This window comes from Dermacentor albipictus, unplaced genomic scaffold, assembly GCF_038994185.2.
Source record: "Dermacentor albipictus isolate Rhodes 1998 colony unplaced genomic scaffold, USDA_Dalb.pri_finalv2 scaffold_96, whole genome shotgun sequence".
NCBI lineage: Eukaryota > Metazoa > Arthropoda > Arachnida > Ixodida > Ixodidae > Dermacentor > Dermacentor albipictus.
The window spans coordinates 155,574-172,054 of record NW_027225650.1 but is presented as its reverse complement, the minus strand read 5'-3'; the positions used below and the strand labels follow the sequence as shown (position 1 = coordinate 172,054).

Below are 16,481 nucleotides of genomic sequence, written 5' to 3'. Positions count from 1 at the left end.
CACGAGAACTTCTGTACGCTATTATTGCTCCGTAGACTCGACGACGTCGTACATCACATGTGTACGAGTGGACATCGTCAATGAACGAGATCGTTCTCGTGTGGGTATATTAAACGAGATTATTCTCGCATAGCTGTGCTTGACGAGATAGTTCTCGCACGGCGATGCGAAACGATATCGTTCTCGTTTGTGTATGCTACATGAAAATGTTCTCATTCAGCTATGCAAAATGACACCATTCTTGTTTAGCTGCATTCTACAAGTGTTCGCATTTGTGTTGAATGAGTTCTTTTGTTCATGCAATATTTTTGGTGAAGTTCCACACAGTAACACATTCTGCCAACATTGCAGCGATTAATTTCGATCACGTGAGTCGGCCGATGTGCCAGCTCAGAGACAAAGAGGACACTTTTTAGGGCCCACAATTAACACAAACCATCTTTATTTTGTATTCCGAAGCATCGTGGCCAGGTGCTTGTTCAGGTCCTTCAGCCTCCTTGCCTCCGTATCCACAGTGTTCGGCGTTTTTGAAACAGTGCTCGTATGCATCTGCACAAAAATGTAAACAAAGCAGCCGGCCCTGTTTATTTATTTATTTATTTAACAATACTGTAGGCCTTTGCACAGGCCCAAACAGGAAGTGGATTGTACAATATACACACACGAGCATGGGAAAAACAGGAAAAAAGAAAAACAAAAAACATATAAAGCAAAAAAAATGCCATACAACAGCACTGGTATACAACGCAAGACACCCTTTTTTGTTTCACATGAATCAGGGAAAAGGTACTCAAAACAATTGCAATATTTGTCGTATAATATTCTTGTAGTTATTGTGGATCTGTATAACACCACTACTCAGCACATTGCAATATTTACTTCTGAAATGCAATCACACGTGCACTAGTGTCCAGTAAATCAACCAACGCATTACCTTTAAACTATGCGCTCAACTACTTTCATGAACAGCCAAAATGTGACTCCAATTTTGCGACAAAGCCATCCACAGAATCTGAGTCTACAATTTCCTTTGGTAACGAATTCCAGATTTCAATTGCCCATGGGAAATATGAATAGCTGAACGTGTCGCACTGTGTCGGATATTGCCTGATGTGTTTAATATGACAGGTTCTATTGGAGTGTCGGTGTGGTGGCTGCACGTAATCTCGCTTATCTATATTAATTTTGTCATTACATAGCATAAAAAGAAATTTCATGGCAGCCACACGACGCCGACAAACAAGGGTAGGCAGTGCTGCCTGGTGTCTAAGAGCACTTACGCTTTCGTGTCGAGAATACTTATGGTAAATAAATCGCAACGCTTTATTTTGAATGCTCTCTAATTTCTGTGAGAGTCCTTTCTGGTGCGGGTTCCACACTATGCTACCATACTCAAGAATTGGCCTTACTAAAGTTCTATATGCTGTTAGTTTCACGTAGGATGGTGCTGCAGTTAATTTTCTTCGCAAGAAACCGAGTGTTCGGAAGGCCTTCGTGCATGTATTATCGATATGGGTATTCCATTTTAACGCGCTTGTAAAGGTTATGCCTAAATATTTTACTGTGTCAGATTGTATTAAATCGTTGCCGTTTAATGTATAATTGAACCTAAAGATCGACTTTCTATGAGTTATGGTCATATACTGTGTTTTCTTAAGATTAATTTCCATTCCCCACATGTCACACCAGCGGGCTATATTGCTTAGTGTAGTATTTAGTCTAAGCTGGTCCTCGATTCCTTGCACGCTTGTATAAATTACCAAGTCATCGGCGAAGAGCCGCAATTTTACTCCATTTTCTGTACAATCAGCGATGTCGTTAACATATATGAGAAATAATAATGGCCCCAATACGGACCCCTGTGGTACCCCTGAATAAACTTCGAGTTGGTCCGAGTCATAATTATTTATAGTAACATACTGAGTTCGGTTTGACAGATAGGCTGCTATCCATTCTACTACATTGTGGTCAATTCCGATAGACTTTATTTTCTCGATTAGTTTACAGTGCACGACGCGATCATAAGCCTTCGAAAAATCAATAAAAATAGCATCAGCTTGGAATTTGGAGTTAATTATTGATGCGAAGTCATGTGTTATTTCTAATAACTGTGTTATAGTTGACAAGCCTCTTCTAAAACCGTGTTGCTTAGGATATAATATGTTATTTTCTTCTAAGTATGTCATAACGGCTTTACTTACTATGTGTTCCATTAATTTACAGCTGCAACAGGTTAGTGATATTGGTCTATATGTTTCCACGTGTAATTTATTGCCTTCTTTATGAATGGGTATTACTTTGGCACATAGCCAATCCTTGGGAAGAGAGGCTGTACTCAGCGATTCAGAAAAGATAATTTGCAAAAAGGGAGACAGCTGCTGCGCGTATCGTTTCAAAAATTCATTTGATATATTATCGGGCCCCGGCGCCTTCTTGGTGTCTATTTCCAAAAGCAAATTTAAAATGCCCGACTCTGTTATCACAACTCCGCCCATCCGAGTGTCAGTGGCTGTCACGGGCGCACTCGATATTGGCCAGCGCGTGAAAACGGATTGGAAATAGGTGTTAAATGTATTTGCTACATCGCGCTTTTCTTCTATGACCAAACCTGCCACTTCTATTTTACTGCTCACGCCTTCTGGCTTCGACAAGTAGCGCCAAAACTTTTGCGGTTGGTTCTTTATGAAATTTGTTAACTTATTTGAAAAGAAGTCGTCTTTTGCAGCTTTTATTTCTAATTTCAGTTTGCATGCCAGCTCTATTATCTCCGCAGAATTTATCCTTTTTCTTCGACGTCTTTTTAGTTTTCGTTTTAGGTGAATTATGCTCCGCGTGATCCACGGTGTTTTCCGCTCAGTTCTTTTGAATTTTGTTGGTATGAAATTATTTTCGCAATGCATTATAGCTTCTTTTAGTTTTATCCAAAGTCCATTAACGCCTCCGCAGGATTCAGCTGAGAAACCATCCAAGGTTTCCTCTAAGTAGTCAATAACACTCTCATCATTAGCTCGGCTATAGTCCTTGAAAGCTATTCGAGATGGTTTGGTCTTACACCCAGCGCTCTTACGCAGAGTAAAAAATGTTAGAACCAGCATCTTATGATCTGAAATCCCTTCTTCAACGCGTATATGTGGTTTTATCGACTGCGATACCAAAGCAAGATCAAGTACTGAACAGGCATTTCCCTGGACACGCGTAGGTTCATTAACAATCTGTGATAAAGAAAAACTAAACATTATGTCAAACAGGCGCTCACAGTTTCTTGCATCTCTGTTGCCGATAGTTAACTTATTCCAATCTATCCCAGCTAGATTAAAATCCCCAGTTAATAACAGCTTTGTACGGTTAATAATTTTGCTGTGTAGGTAATCATGCACTTTCAAAAGGTATTCCTCAGGCGCTCCAGGATGTCTGTAAATAGCACCTATTAACAATGACGTATTATCAAACTGAACTGTGCACCAAGCACTTTCATGGTTAGCTATTCCAGGCTCTTCTTGAAATGTTAAATTGCTTTTTATCATAATAGCTACGCCGCCGCCTCGGCCATCACGATCTGTACGTATCAATGAGTATGAGGCAGGCGCAATTTCAGTATCATGTATTTGGGCATGTAGCCATGTTTCGGTAATTATTACGATGTCTGGACTATACAGTATGATTATCTCTTCTAATTTGTCAATTTTATTAATTACACTTCGAGCATTCAGGCATAATATTGAAAGCGGCGCAGAAATCCGTTGTGTCTTGTTACCTTGTCATTTCTTTCTGCGTTCTTTCGTGCTAACCTGTGCCGATGACGAGGTGTGGGAATCACTTAAGGTAGGTGCAATGTTTCTTGTTATTTCTACTCTGGTGCGTTTATCGGGATCCCACGTGTAAATACGTCCGTTCAGTCTTAGTTTATCAAATGATAGTGATGCTTTTGTACCGTTTGCCCGTTCAATTGCCGTTGAACGCCACAAGTTGGATCGGATGTCTCTTATTCTTTTTGAGAAATCTTCTGATATTGATATCGGTGTGCCCTTGAGTTTGTTAGAGCAAGAAAAAATTTTGGTTTTTTCTCTGCAATCGAAAAGACGAAGAATGATTGGGCGTGGGCGCTGACCGTAACGATTGCCAATCCTATGAATTCTTTCAATAGATTTAACTTCAAGGCCGAGTATATCCTTGAATATACCTTCTTTTATTTTGTTTTCTAGTGTTCTCGCCTCCTCGTCTGAGTCTTCAGTAACGCCATAAATTACTAAGTTATTTCGGCGACTTCTATTCTCCATATCATCCACTTTAATAACGAGTTCATGCATTTGTTTGTTCATGCTTTTGCAACAACTTTCACATTCCGATATTCTCTGTTCGCATTGTCTGAATCGAGATAGCTCATCCTCAATGGCCGTCATTCTTGTTTGTATACCGGCTACGGTTCTTTCCACTTGCTTCAAGTTAGAAGCCAAATCCTTCAATGTCTTATTTGTTTTACTTTGTTCTTTTAGTATCTTCTTCAGTAAGTCAGTGTTCGTGCCTTCATCACTTTCTGAGTCAGAGTGCGGTCCTGGATTAGGTTCTACATCCCCTGACATTAGCAGTAACAGTCTTATAACATCACAACATTCACACACCAAACCAGCAAGAAATCGTGGACTCGGTAGCACCGTCAGGGTGATATCATCATCTCGAACAGAATATACGAAATACTTGTCACCAACCTGTGCAATGAAAAAGACGTGCATGAACATGTGTCCCGAGACGGTGCCACCAAGTCCACTGAAGGGCTCGGCATGAAGATCCGCTTTTATATCCTGGGGTGGAAGTGGGTCTGCTGACGTCACTGGCTTTGGTAGTTGATAGCCGCATTCCTGAGCGGCGTCCGTGCTCAGCAGGTCCCGGAAATTTCCTTGGAATGGCCGCAAGGTGATAGCCATTGTTGACTGCTTACTTCCCGGCGAGGCATGCGTGGTTGATCCGAAGCTAGTACCGAGTTGCCACCACGCAATCTGTGCAATGAAAAAGACGTGCATGAACATGTGTCCCGAGACGGTGCCACCAAGTCCACCAAGTTAGATTACAACAAGCCATTGGAACTGACATGCACAATAGGTAGCTCCACTGCATAACTGATTTGGCTGGTTCTTGCATGATATTGTGTGTAAAGCGTGAACATCTCACAGAGAAACAGGAAAAAGAGAACACGGAGGCTCATGAGTTTTCTACCTGCGTAAATTGATATTTCAAGATTAACGACAGCAGTTGAAAGCAAGTGCTCGTCCTCGCATTGTCTTGTTCTCGTCTCTGTTAAATGTTCGTGTTTCACAAAGAATAGAAATGGCTGCAGAATTGCAATACAAGACCACTGAAATAGTCTAATACTTTTCCACAAGTATTTTACATTAAATGAACAAGTATAACCAGCACAATGCGTTGGCGGGCTAGTTGGTGCGAATCCATGAATACTTTGTTTAGCGCGAAACGACACACACAAGAAAGACGACAGGACAAGGCGCTACTCTGAACTGACAGCATTTTATTGCGTCACTCCTTTATAGACCGCTCAAACCAAAGGAACATGCGCAGTGAGCACCATGCGGTGGAGCCACCAACAACATCCGATTCAAAGAGCGCACTCATGCGACAGAATCCAAAAAACCAAATTCAGCGCTGTACAAAGTTAAGGAAAGCACACTACTGCACTGCGACTCCAATGACTTAATGAAAAATGCTTCCGATAACTCTCGGGCGGTGGTGTCACGGCTCTTTTTCAAGATCGTGGTATCAAAAAACATGGGTTTGCATTTGGACGTTTTACAATGCTGAGCCAAATGGGAACCTTTGCCTGTTGCTATGGATCATGTATGGCTTATGTTCTCTAAGGGGCTCGTTAACACAGCGGCCTGACTGCCCTACATACACTTTGCCACATGACAAGGGAATCTTATATAAACGACACCGACGCTGCATTCTACAAACTTCACATAGTTCTTTTCACAATCAGGTTTTTTACTTATTTTAGAAATACGGCAGCACAACATTGACAGTTTCTGAGGAGCGGAAAACACTACCGGAATTTGGTATTTAGTGGCGACATTCTTTAGATTGTGAGCCACTCTGTGGCAATACGGCACAACTTCAGGCCTCTTCTTTTGTGTGATGCAGTTACTTTTGTGCCGCTTCCCTTTCAGTTTCTGAAGCAATACTTCCGAGACTGATGTTACCACCACACTTGGGTAACCAGCAGTCTGCAGCCTATTTAACTGTGCAATGAAACTCATGTTCGCAGAGTGATGACAAGATTGCATTAAGGAAGATTCTAAACACATCAAAGCAATGGCGCGTTTCACAGTCTTTGAGTGCGCAGACGCATAAGGTAAACGTTCCTTACGTGCGCGTGGCGAGTACATCCGACAGGCGTGGCCTGTTTGTAAGGATAGCTGCAAATCTAAAAACTGGAGTTTACCGTCCCTAGATAGCTCATGTGTGAAAGTTAAACCTTTGCCATTGTCATTGAAAAGTGTTAAAATATCAGCTACCGTCACGGAGCATTCGTTGTTGGTCTGTTTTATCACAACAAGAAAATCGTCAACATATCGAAAAATTTGAACCGAGTCATTGTTTAAGGCACTCTTAAGAGTGCGGTCGACAAAAGATAGAAATTATTACAAAGAGCAGGCGCCACACATGAACCAATACACACACCATTTTTCTGGATAAAAAGGTTATTTTCGAACAGGATAAAAGTTGCACTTAAATAAAATTCAAGAAGGGACATGAAACCTTCTGAAGACAACCCGGTGGCATTGCAAAAATCTACCTCGCCACTTTCTTCGATGCACGTCATCACACTGCGAAATAGCTCATCATGCGGTATTGAATAGTAAAGATCTTCGACATCAACAGAAAAAATGTCGGCTACTGAATGGTTGTCTTCCAGAAAGGAAACAACATCGAAAGAATCCTTTATGCCATAAGGATCATCAATAGTTAAATGCTTCAACTGTTTTTGCAAAAAGCGGCTAACCAAAACCTGCCAATAGTTGTTTTCACTGACTATTGTACGGAAAGGCACATCCGGTTTGTGTGTTCTTGCAGTGAAAAAAAAACATCTAAAGCAAGTACCTTACATTGTTTACCATCTTTCACAATCTTGGTGAGGCCTATATTTTCCAACAAAGAAATGGCTTTGCGTTTTACCTTCTGAGCTTTCTCATTTGCCAGAATGAAGTGTTTGTTGACAGCCTCAATGGCTTTTTTGTTGAAGACAGCAGACGGAGCTATCACAAACCCGCCCTCTTTGTCACTCAGTAACAGCCGCAGTTCATTGTCTCTAAAGAAAGATACTGTCCTTTTGATCACAGCTGTCGAAGGTGGCGCGCTCCCAGTGGCGGTCCTACGAAGGTTGTCCACCCTATCGAGGAGGCACCGCTCCTGGTCCTCTAGTTCTGCTTTCCTTGCGATGCGCCTGTTCAAAGCCAGTAGCTCATGTGCAGGAATTCTTGGTTCCGTGCTGTACTTCGGCCCATTCTTTAGCAATGCAGCAACTTCGTCAGGAAGCCTGACGTCACCGAGTACCTGGAAACCAGCGGTGACCGGTTGCGTTTTTTCCTTTCTGCACGGTAGTCTGGACCGGAGGAGTAGCAGCAGCTGTGTCCACCAGAATTCTGTAGTCCAAGTTGATAGAAGTCTGTAGAAACGAAACTTCTTCTAGGCCACAATAGGTGCATCGCGCGAGTAGCACACAGCTCTCAACCAGTCGTACAGAAGGCGTACCTGCCCCCAAATTTCAGAACGAAGAATCCGACACATTCGCCGCACGTGACCGACGGAAGGCCTGACGTTCCCGAAGAGACTCGCCACATCTTGAGGAACATGTCCATTCTTCATGCAGAACGTAAGCATCCTTGCACGGCACACAGCAAAAGCTATGTGACTGACCAGAACAGCAGGATCAGGAGACAAATATCAGTGGGCCCTGATATTTGTGTGTCTGTGTCATAGGCCTCACCAAGATTGTGAAAGATGTAAAACAATGTAAGCTACTTGCTTTAGAGGTTTTTTCACTGCAAAAACGCACAAACCGGATGTGCCTTTCCGTACAATAGTCAGTGAAAACAACTGTTGGCAGGTTTTGGTTAGCCGCTTTTTGCAAAAACAGTTTAATCATTTAACTATTGACAATCCTTATGGCATAAAGGATTCTTTCGATGTTGTTTCCTTTCTGGAAGACAACCATTCATTAGCCAACATTTTTTCTGTTGACGTCGAAGATCTTTACGATTCTATACCGCATGATGAGCTATTTCGCAGTGTGATGATGTGCATCGAAGAAAGTGGCGAGGTAGATTTTTGCAATGCCACCGGGTTATCTTCGGAAAGTTTCATGTCCCTTCTTGAATTTTATTTAAGTGCAACTTTTATCCTGTTCGAAAATAACCTTTTTATCCAGAAAAATGGTGTGTGTATTGGTTCATGTGTGGCGCCTGCTCTTTGTAATATTTTTTTATCTTTTGTCGACCGCGCTCTTAGGAGGGCCTTAAACAATGACTCGGTTCAAATTGTTAGATATGTTGACGATTTTCTTGTTGTGATAAAACAGACTAACAACGAATGCTCTGTGACGGTAGCTGATATTTTAACACTTTTCAATGACAATGGCAAAGGTTTAACTTTCATACATGAGCTATCTAGGGACGGTAAACTCCAGTTTTTAGATTTGCAGCTATCCTTACAAACAGGCCACGCCTGTCAGATGTACTCGCCACGCGCACGTAAGGAACTTTTACCTTACGCGTCTGCGCACTCAAAGACTGTGAAACGCGCCATTGCTTTGATGTGTTTAGAATCTTCCTTAATGCAATGTTGTCATCACTCTGCGAACATTAGTTTCATTGCACAGCTAAATAGGCTGCAGGCTGCTGGTTACCCAAGTGTGGTGGTGACGTCAGTCTCGGAGGTATTGCTTCAGAAACTGAAAGGGAAGCGGCACAAAAGTAACTGCATCACACAAAAGAAGAGGCCTGAAGTTGTGCCATATTGCCACAGAGTGGCTCACAATCTAAAGAATGTCGCCACTAAATACCAAATTCCGGTAGTGTTTTCCGCTCCTCAGAAACTGTCAATGTCGTGCAGCCGTATTTCTAAAACAAGTAAAAAACCTGATTGTGAAAAGAACCACGTGAAGTTTGTAGAATGCAGCGTCAGTGTCGTTTATAAGATTCCCTTGTCATGTGGCAAAGTGTATGTAGGGCAGCCAGGCCGCTGTGTTAACGAGCGCCTTAGAGAACATGAGCGATCCATACCAACAGGCACAGGTTCCCATTTGGCTCAGCATTGTAAAACATGCAAATGCAAACCCATGTTTCGTGATACCACGATTTTGAAAAAGAGCCGTGACACCGCCGCCCGAGAGTTATCGGAAGCATTTTTCATTAAGTCACTGGAGTCACAGTGCATTAGTGTGCCTTCCTTAACCTAGTAAAGCACTGAATTTGGTTTTTTGGATTCTGTCGCATGAGTGCGCTCTTTGGATCGGATGTTGGTGGTGGCTTCACCGCATTGTGCTCACTGCGCATGTTCCTCTGGTTTGAGCGGTCTATAAAGGAGTGACGCAATAAAATGATGTTAGTTGAGAGTAGCGCCTTGTCCTGTCGTCTTGTGTGTGTCGTTTTGCGCTAAACAAAGTATTCATGAAGCATAACCAGCTCATGCAAGTGAATACACAGATTTCACAGCTTTTTGCTACCGCACTGCGGAATATGCAGATGGAAAACACTGCATAGATGCCAGTGCAGAATTGTTTATAGGAAAGATTAATGCACCTTTAATACCACTATAGAAACTAAATGACAGTTTTTGTTAGCATGTTAGAGCACTCAATATGACCAGCTTCTATTACATAACATTTCAGCTGCTGTCTGGCCCTGCTCCCGATACTGCACTGGTCAAACATAGGTGCAACCACACTCTTCAATGGCTTTTTGTATTATTGCGTCAGCTTTTTAAGGCTAATTTTAGCCCCCCCCCCCAGTTATCTGGGAGCCGTTGCATCACAGTGACGACAGCTGAGACAAGGATCTGTTTGTACGACAAGGTTAATCTTCCTCTTTTGCTTACTTAAACCTCCCCTCACTTTACTAATTATGTGGCACAGCAACACAATTGTTATATGCCGCCTCTTTAAAAATGCCTAATTTATTGTACAGGCAGAAATAGCTTCGCTAACCGCAGCACTACTCAATTTTCATTAAAAAGAATATCTTACTCCTGAAGCAGTGCAACAACTACAGCTACCAAACTGGTTGTTTGCTGGTGCAAAATAATAATAAGCTTACCGGCTAATGTAAAAACTACAATATTTTTATCGTCATATCAGCATTCATAGTAGCCATGCCATGTGTCGCATTCGCAGTTGTGCAAGCAACATGCATTGCCGATTTATCTGTTAGCATTGCCCTTTCGCTTCTCGCTTGATATTGCTGGGCAAGCAGTCAAACTGGATAGTTAGACACTGCCTGTCACCTCCTTACCTTCCTTATGAATTGTGCATTAAATGAGGATTTTTTCTTGGTGAAACAGTTCTAGTTTGAGGCCTAAACAAGCTCCAAGGGAGTTTGCATTTAAGGAGTGTAACCATCCTCTGAAAACATGTACATGAGGAACACTGCAGAAAGAGCACTTCAAAAAAAGAACACGAGTGTATTTATCCCCAAGGCCAAACCTTGTGTCTTCTTAAATATTTATCAAGTCAAACTCAAAATTGGTACTGAGGTGCAAGGTGTCCACAACATATTACCTTGTGAAAGCACAGTGGTGCCTGGATGTTGTGGGACCAGCTCGGACGTGGAGATCAGCACTGATCAGCAACACTGCAGTCTCCTTACAGCTTTTCTGCAGGCCCAGCCACACCTGCAATAAAACAAGTGAGCTTGATGCCACAAAGTACTGTATTTACTCGCATAATGATCGCATTTTCTTGTAAAAAAAAATGGTCACAAATTCAGTTGTGTGATCATTATGCCGGTTAAATTTCCCGCAAAAAGAATTTTTTTCATCCCGCGTTTGCTGCGGGATGGCAATAGGTCAAGAAATAAGTGGCTGCCACTGTATGTAGTGCGGGACACCGAAACAAAAGTGGTGGCCAGCATAGCAAGCTGAAAACACCAAATGCGCCGAACGCGATTTTTTTTTTCTCTCGAGTACATTACTTGCATTGAAAGTTTCTTCCATATCAGTAATGAATAATATCGTTAATATCGGTAAGTTTGTGGCAATAACGTCGCCAATATGAGGGGGCAGAAACAGATGGGCACGCTTAGCTGCCAGTGACATAGAAAGACACGGCGGGCATGCTGCAGAAACTGCGGCATTTGTCTTCACTACTATCCTAATACAGCACGTTTGTGCTAAGGGTGGGCAAATATCTTAGCTGTGTTACAAGTGTCGGCGTATGGATAGGGTACACTTCTAACGTATCAGTGTAAACGTGGCTGCTATTGTTGCCGCTCGTGATTTGTTGCGTGCCCACGAGTACAGATGAGAAGAATCGAAAGGCATCTTTTTTGTTGCTGTTGACCACAACCATTACAAAGCCTACACATAATAAAGGCAATTTTGGTTGTAGCTTTTTTGTCATGGAAGTGCGGAAAGTAATGAAAGGAATGAAAACGAGCATCTGCTTAAAAATGTTTGGTGCGTGCAGACCACTTGGTTTATCTTGAAGAGTTGTTCGCGTAGCATTCGACAGATGGTAAGCGCGATCATTAATAGCTAGACTTGGCACATGACATATCGCTGCAGCAAGTTAGGGGTGCAATCATTACACAGGAAATAAAAAAAATCGAATTTGGACGACAAAATTCAGGGCTGCGATCATTACGTGAGTGCGATCATTATGAGAGTAAATACGGTAAATATAGAAGTGACACTGTGAACAAAGCAATACTTATTAGGTATGAAATGCTGATATTCGCCCGTAGAAAGCTTTAAGTAACAAAGCCTGCAAGATAAGAAAAATGCAATGTATGGGCCATCTGTACAAGAACATTAATCAAAGGTCCCTTCATTTTGTAGTCCCTTCTCCTCCTCATGCATAGATGGCAGTCAGGTTAAGTAAACTGGACCAGATTGCCACATAGTGTAAGCAAAGGTGGTCACTTTGTGGGCCAATTATGATACAATAGCACAACATGCATCCCTACAGTTGTTTTAATGTGTTCCGTAATGCTAGCCACCTTGTAGGCCCTACAGTGTCAAAGCATCCATAACTTTAACAGCGTTACCCAGTAGGGATAACCAATAAGTGTCCACAGCAGCACAACTCAGCATATCTATCAGGAGGCTTTCGTTACACTTTTACAATTCTCCTCTTATGGCTTCATCCCAATTTTTGTCAATACAAGCTTGAAGCCTCTGCACAATCTGAATGCACCAGGGCACTATAAAAAATACCACATCTTCCTACCCAATTCCATGTTTAATATAAGACTGGAAAGTTCACTATCATGTGCAGAACAAGCCAAATTGTTCTGGAATCAAGTAATCTTCCACTACCTGTGAAAAAAAAGCATGCAAGAAAGAGTACGTCGAGCACAGGGGTGTTGATGGATATTAAATACCACTGTCGTGCAGTAGACACCACGTCAACAAAACAGGCCAATGTATAAATGACTGGATCTGCAACCATGTCAACTGAATTCTCAGGTCATTTGGTGGTGCAAAGCTCACTTGCATTATTTTGTTTGAAAACTATGCAACTGTGGCAATGTGTTACGAGCATAGGGCTGGCAAGATTTGTGAGCCTTTCCTTACATGTGTGACAGAGAATCTGCGAGTTGGCTCGCCCTCCAGTGGAGCAAGACTGCTTATTTATCATTGTAAAACAAGTGTCATAGTAGCCATGCTTCTTTTCGCAGTTGTGTGAGCAACATACATTGTCGATTTATCTGTTCTTGCCCTTTCACCTCTCACTTTATATTGCTCTGCAAGCAGTAAAATTGGATGGCTGTTAGACTGTTATGTCCTGTCACCTCCTCACCTTTCTTATGAATTGTGCATTAAATAAGGCTTTTTTCTTGGTGAAAGAGTGCTACTTTAAGGCATAAACAAGTTCCATGGCAGTTTGCATTTAAGCATCCTCTGAAAACATGTACATGAGGAACACTGCAAGAAGAACGCTTAAAAAAAAGAACACGAGTGTATTTATCACCAAGGCCAACCCTTGTGTCTTAGCATATTTCTCAAAACTGATACTGAGGTGCAAGGTGTCTATATCATATTACCTTGTCAATGAAGCAAAGCACAGTGGTGCCTGGATGTTGTGGGACCAGCTCGGACGTGGAGATCAGCACTGATCAGCAACACAGTAGTCTGCTTACTCTTTCTGCAGGCCCAGCCACACTTGCATTAAAACAAGTGAGCTTAGTCTCACAAAAGTATAATATAAAAAGTGACACTGTGAACTAAGTAATTCTTATTAGGTATAAATAGGAATGAAATGATATTCGCCCATAGAAAGCTTTGAGTTAACAAAGCATGCGAGATAAGAAAAGTGCAATGTATGAGCCATCTGTGCAAAAACATAAATCGAAGGTCCCTTTTTTCGCTTCTCTCCTCGTTTTCGTGCATAGATGGCAGACAGGTTAAGTAAACTGGACCAGACTGCCACGTAGCGTAAGCAAAGGTGGTCACTTCTTCGGGGAGCAGCCTGTAGGCTGCTTCTTGAAAGAGTATTAGAAAATGCTAATAATGCATATATGCATTATTCACAAGAGGCCTTGTTTCTCTCAGAATGCCACAGCCAATCACATATGTCAAACTGACCATTTTAAAATGCATGAAAAGTACAGCATAGCTTTGAGGGTACCCCAAACTACTGAAATTCACATCAGCCAAGTTCAGCAGACAACACCATAATCAAGCCTCTAGAAGTTGTGCATATTATTGCAAGTTGACAGAATAATGAGGAAGAGAAGGTGAGGGAGATGGTGCCACTATAGCATAGTTCAAACTCTATCCCACATCATGTGCAGAAGGGCAAAGAATGCGCAGCTTTCAGTTATACTCTCACCTGTGACAACTGCACCAGGTTTACTGACATGCGTAACAAGCAGTATGTGATACCACGTTATTGCATCCTGCAACTGATGTGACATCAGAGATCAGCTTCAAGCTTGACGCTAAGCTATACTAGGGACACATAATGAACTGGCTACATTAAAATCTAAAGCAAAAGTGTTGAACATTGTTTGCCAGCCTGTGCACTTCATATTTTACAAAAATTCTAGACAGAAATCCTGTGTTGGAAAGACAGCACGCACTTTCCTAAAGCTTTCTCTCAGCATCCACACTTTTCTATGCATACATTATTAACCATTATTTACCTTGACACAGTGTACACAAGCAGCACACTTAGAAAAGCAGAAACTAACATGTTTTTAGATCAGTGAGTTTTTCTCAGTGCTTTTGTTGCTGCAAACTTAGCCTGCTTCTGGAACGTATCTTAATGAACTTACCTAAAGCAAGTGTCCCTTTGCTAATTTTATTAGGGATTTTTCATTGCTAGCAATTAAGAAAGCAAAGCGCCAGGACTATTTTTACGTGCATTTTCGCAATCCTATGCCACCCCATTTCTCAGCAGCTTTAGAACATCTTCACTAATAAAACTTCGTTCTCATTACTTAATGGAACATTAGTAAAATTGTAGAATAGCAAGAATTTATAAATTGCATGAGAGACTCAGAAAAGTTGACAGGTGCCAAATACACGAACAGACCCTAGAACACATAAATGGCTGTGACCGTTTAGTACGTACCTTGTCAAAGCAGGCAGATCAGATGCTTTGTCGTGCTGTTCAAGCTGCATAGTGCCGCAGCCTATGTGGTGCAGAGATGCCTCCGTCTCAGGAAATTGTGACATCCCTAAACAATAAATGTTCAGTTTATTGTAATCACTGCTGAAACTGCAAACTTGTGATTTGACAACATCGCGTCAAATTGGGGAAAGCTCTCGTACAGCCAGCTACATGAAGCTGCATCCGCTTAGAGAAATTAAATATTTCATTCTTACATCACAGGCGGTTATTCAACGTGTCAAAGGCACGAAAACAAACAACACTAAACACAAGAAATACAGGTTGCCTTGGCGACAACCTATAAGCATCAAAGTTTGCATCCAAGCTAAAATCTTCTCACGAGTCAGATCATTTGGATGCCGTCGCGCGTTAACGTTAGCTGTGAAAACATTTGCGCAACACATCAACGTACTTCTAGAATTGTCTATACGATTTCTTGCTGAGAATTTACGTATAGAAGCAGTGACATTTCCTGCTTGAATTTTTTTGCCCGTTCAGACGAAGCGAAGACCCGGCGCTAGCATACTTCATAACAAAAAGAAAATAAACAATAGATGAAGCACTTAGAACATTAACCTCGGGGTAATTTTCGTGAAACTTTTTGCTAAATGTGCACTCCGATATCGAACGAACATTAGGAAATCACTGTTATTGTTCTTGTAGCTGTACTAATCATCTTCTGCTGCGCATGACAAGGTACAGTGCTCACGGAATGAAACGCGACACGGAGCATTTAGTAAAGCCCTGCAAACGTGCAAAGTACGCGAGAGAACCATGTCATGTCGCAAGGAATTTGGTGACCAAAGGTGACGAGGACTCCGATGTACGTGTACGCACCAAAATTACGTCGATGTGACACGAACTACAGCCGGTGAAAACGAATATATGCGCATTACTAAGCCCTAAATTGACGCGTTTCATTCCGTGAGCACTGTACACTACATGAACCATAAGAATGCGCAAGGCGCCGGACTTACCGTCTGAGGCGAGCGCTCCTTCGTGTCCGTTCACGCCGCATCGACTGCACCAACAGTCCGTCCAGCGTAGTGTTGAATTGCGGTGAACTACAGCACGCGATAGCACAACTATCAACACATTCTTCCGTGCACTGTGACCCGATGCGGGAGCGGCGAGACAAAGAAGCGCGAATTGACCGCACTACGATAATCAACAACGGCGCACCGCAAGAAACATACAGCGAGCTAATAGCGTTGCACAGGCCCCAGGGCTTAGTGATCGTTAATTCACACACAAAAAGGAGCACATGTTCTCTAAGCACCGCGTAAATATGATCAAACGATCAGCATCACATCGGCCGCCTGCCGCAACAACGCCTATAGAGCGATGGCCTATAGTCCTCTTTAAGTACCCCAATTCCTCGGCTATGCGCACCATGCAGCCCGCTGCCGTTCCCGCCACCGCAGCACTGCCATCGACCTCCGCGCCAAGCATCCGAGCGTCGTCTGCTATAACCTGGCACAGTTATGGTTGTTAGTCGCGGCACTCGGCATTTACATGGTGCTCGCTGAATAAAGCAGCCGTTATTTCTTTCTGTTGTTGTTTAAGCTGAAGTATAATATTCTACAGACACCATACCTGAGAGTGCACGTCCGAAGAAAGTGAGATGGAAAAAAAGGTGGGC

The 16,481-nt window shown here is 42.4% G+C and overlaps 1 long non-coding RNA gene across 1 annotated transcript; it reads right to left on the bottom strand.

Moving 5' to 3' along the window:
* Window positions 1-425: 425 nt before the first annotated feature.
* On the bottom strand, window positions 426-16,105 carry LOC135908416 (uncharacterized). The gene is made up of 5 exons (XR_011510433.1): window positions 15,817-16,105; window positions 14,801-14,906; window positions 13,269-13,386; window positions 10,784-10,896; window positions 426-549 (listed from the first exon to the last, which is right to left on the bottom strand). It is a non-coding gene; the product is annotated as an uncharacterized lncRNA (long non-coding RNA).
* Between the last annotated feature and the right edge of the window lie 376 nt (window positions 16,106-16,481).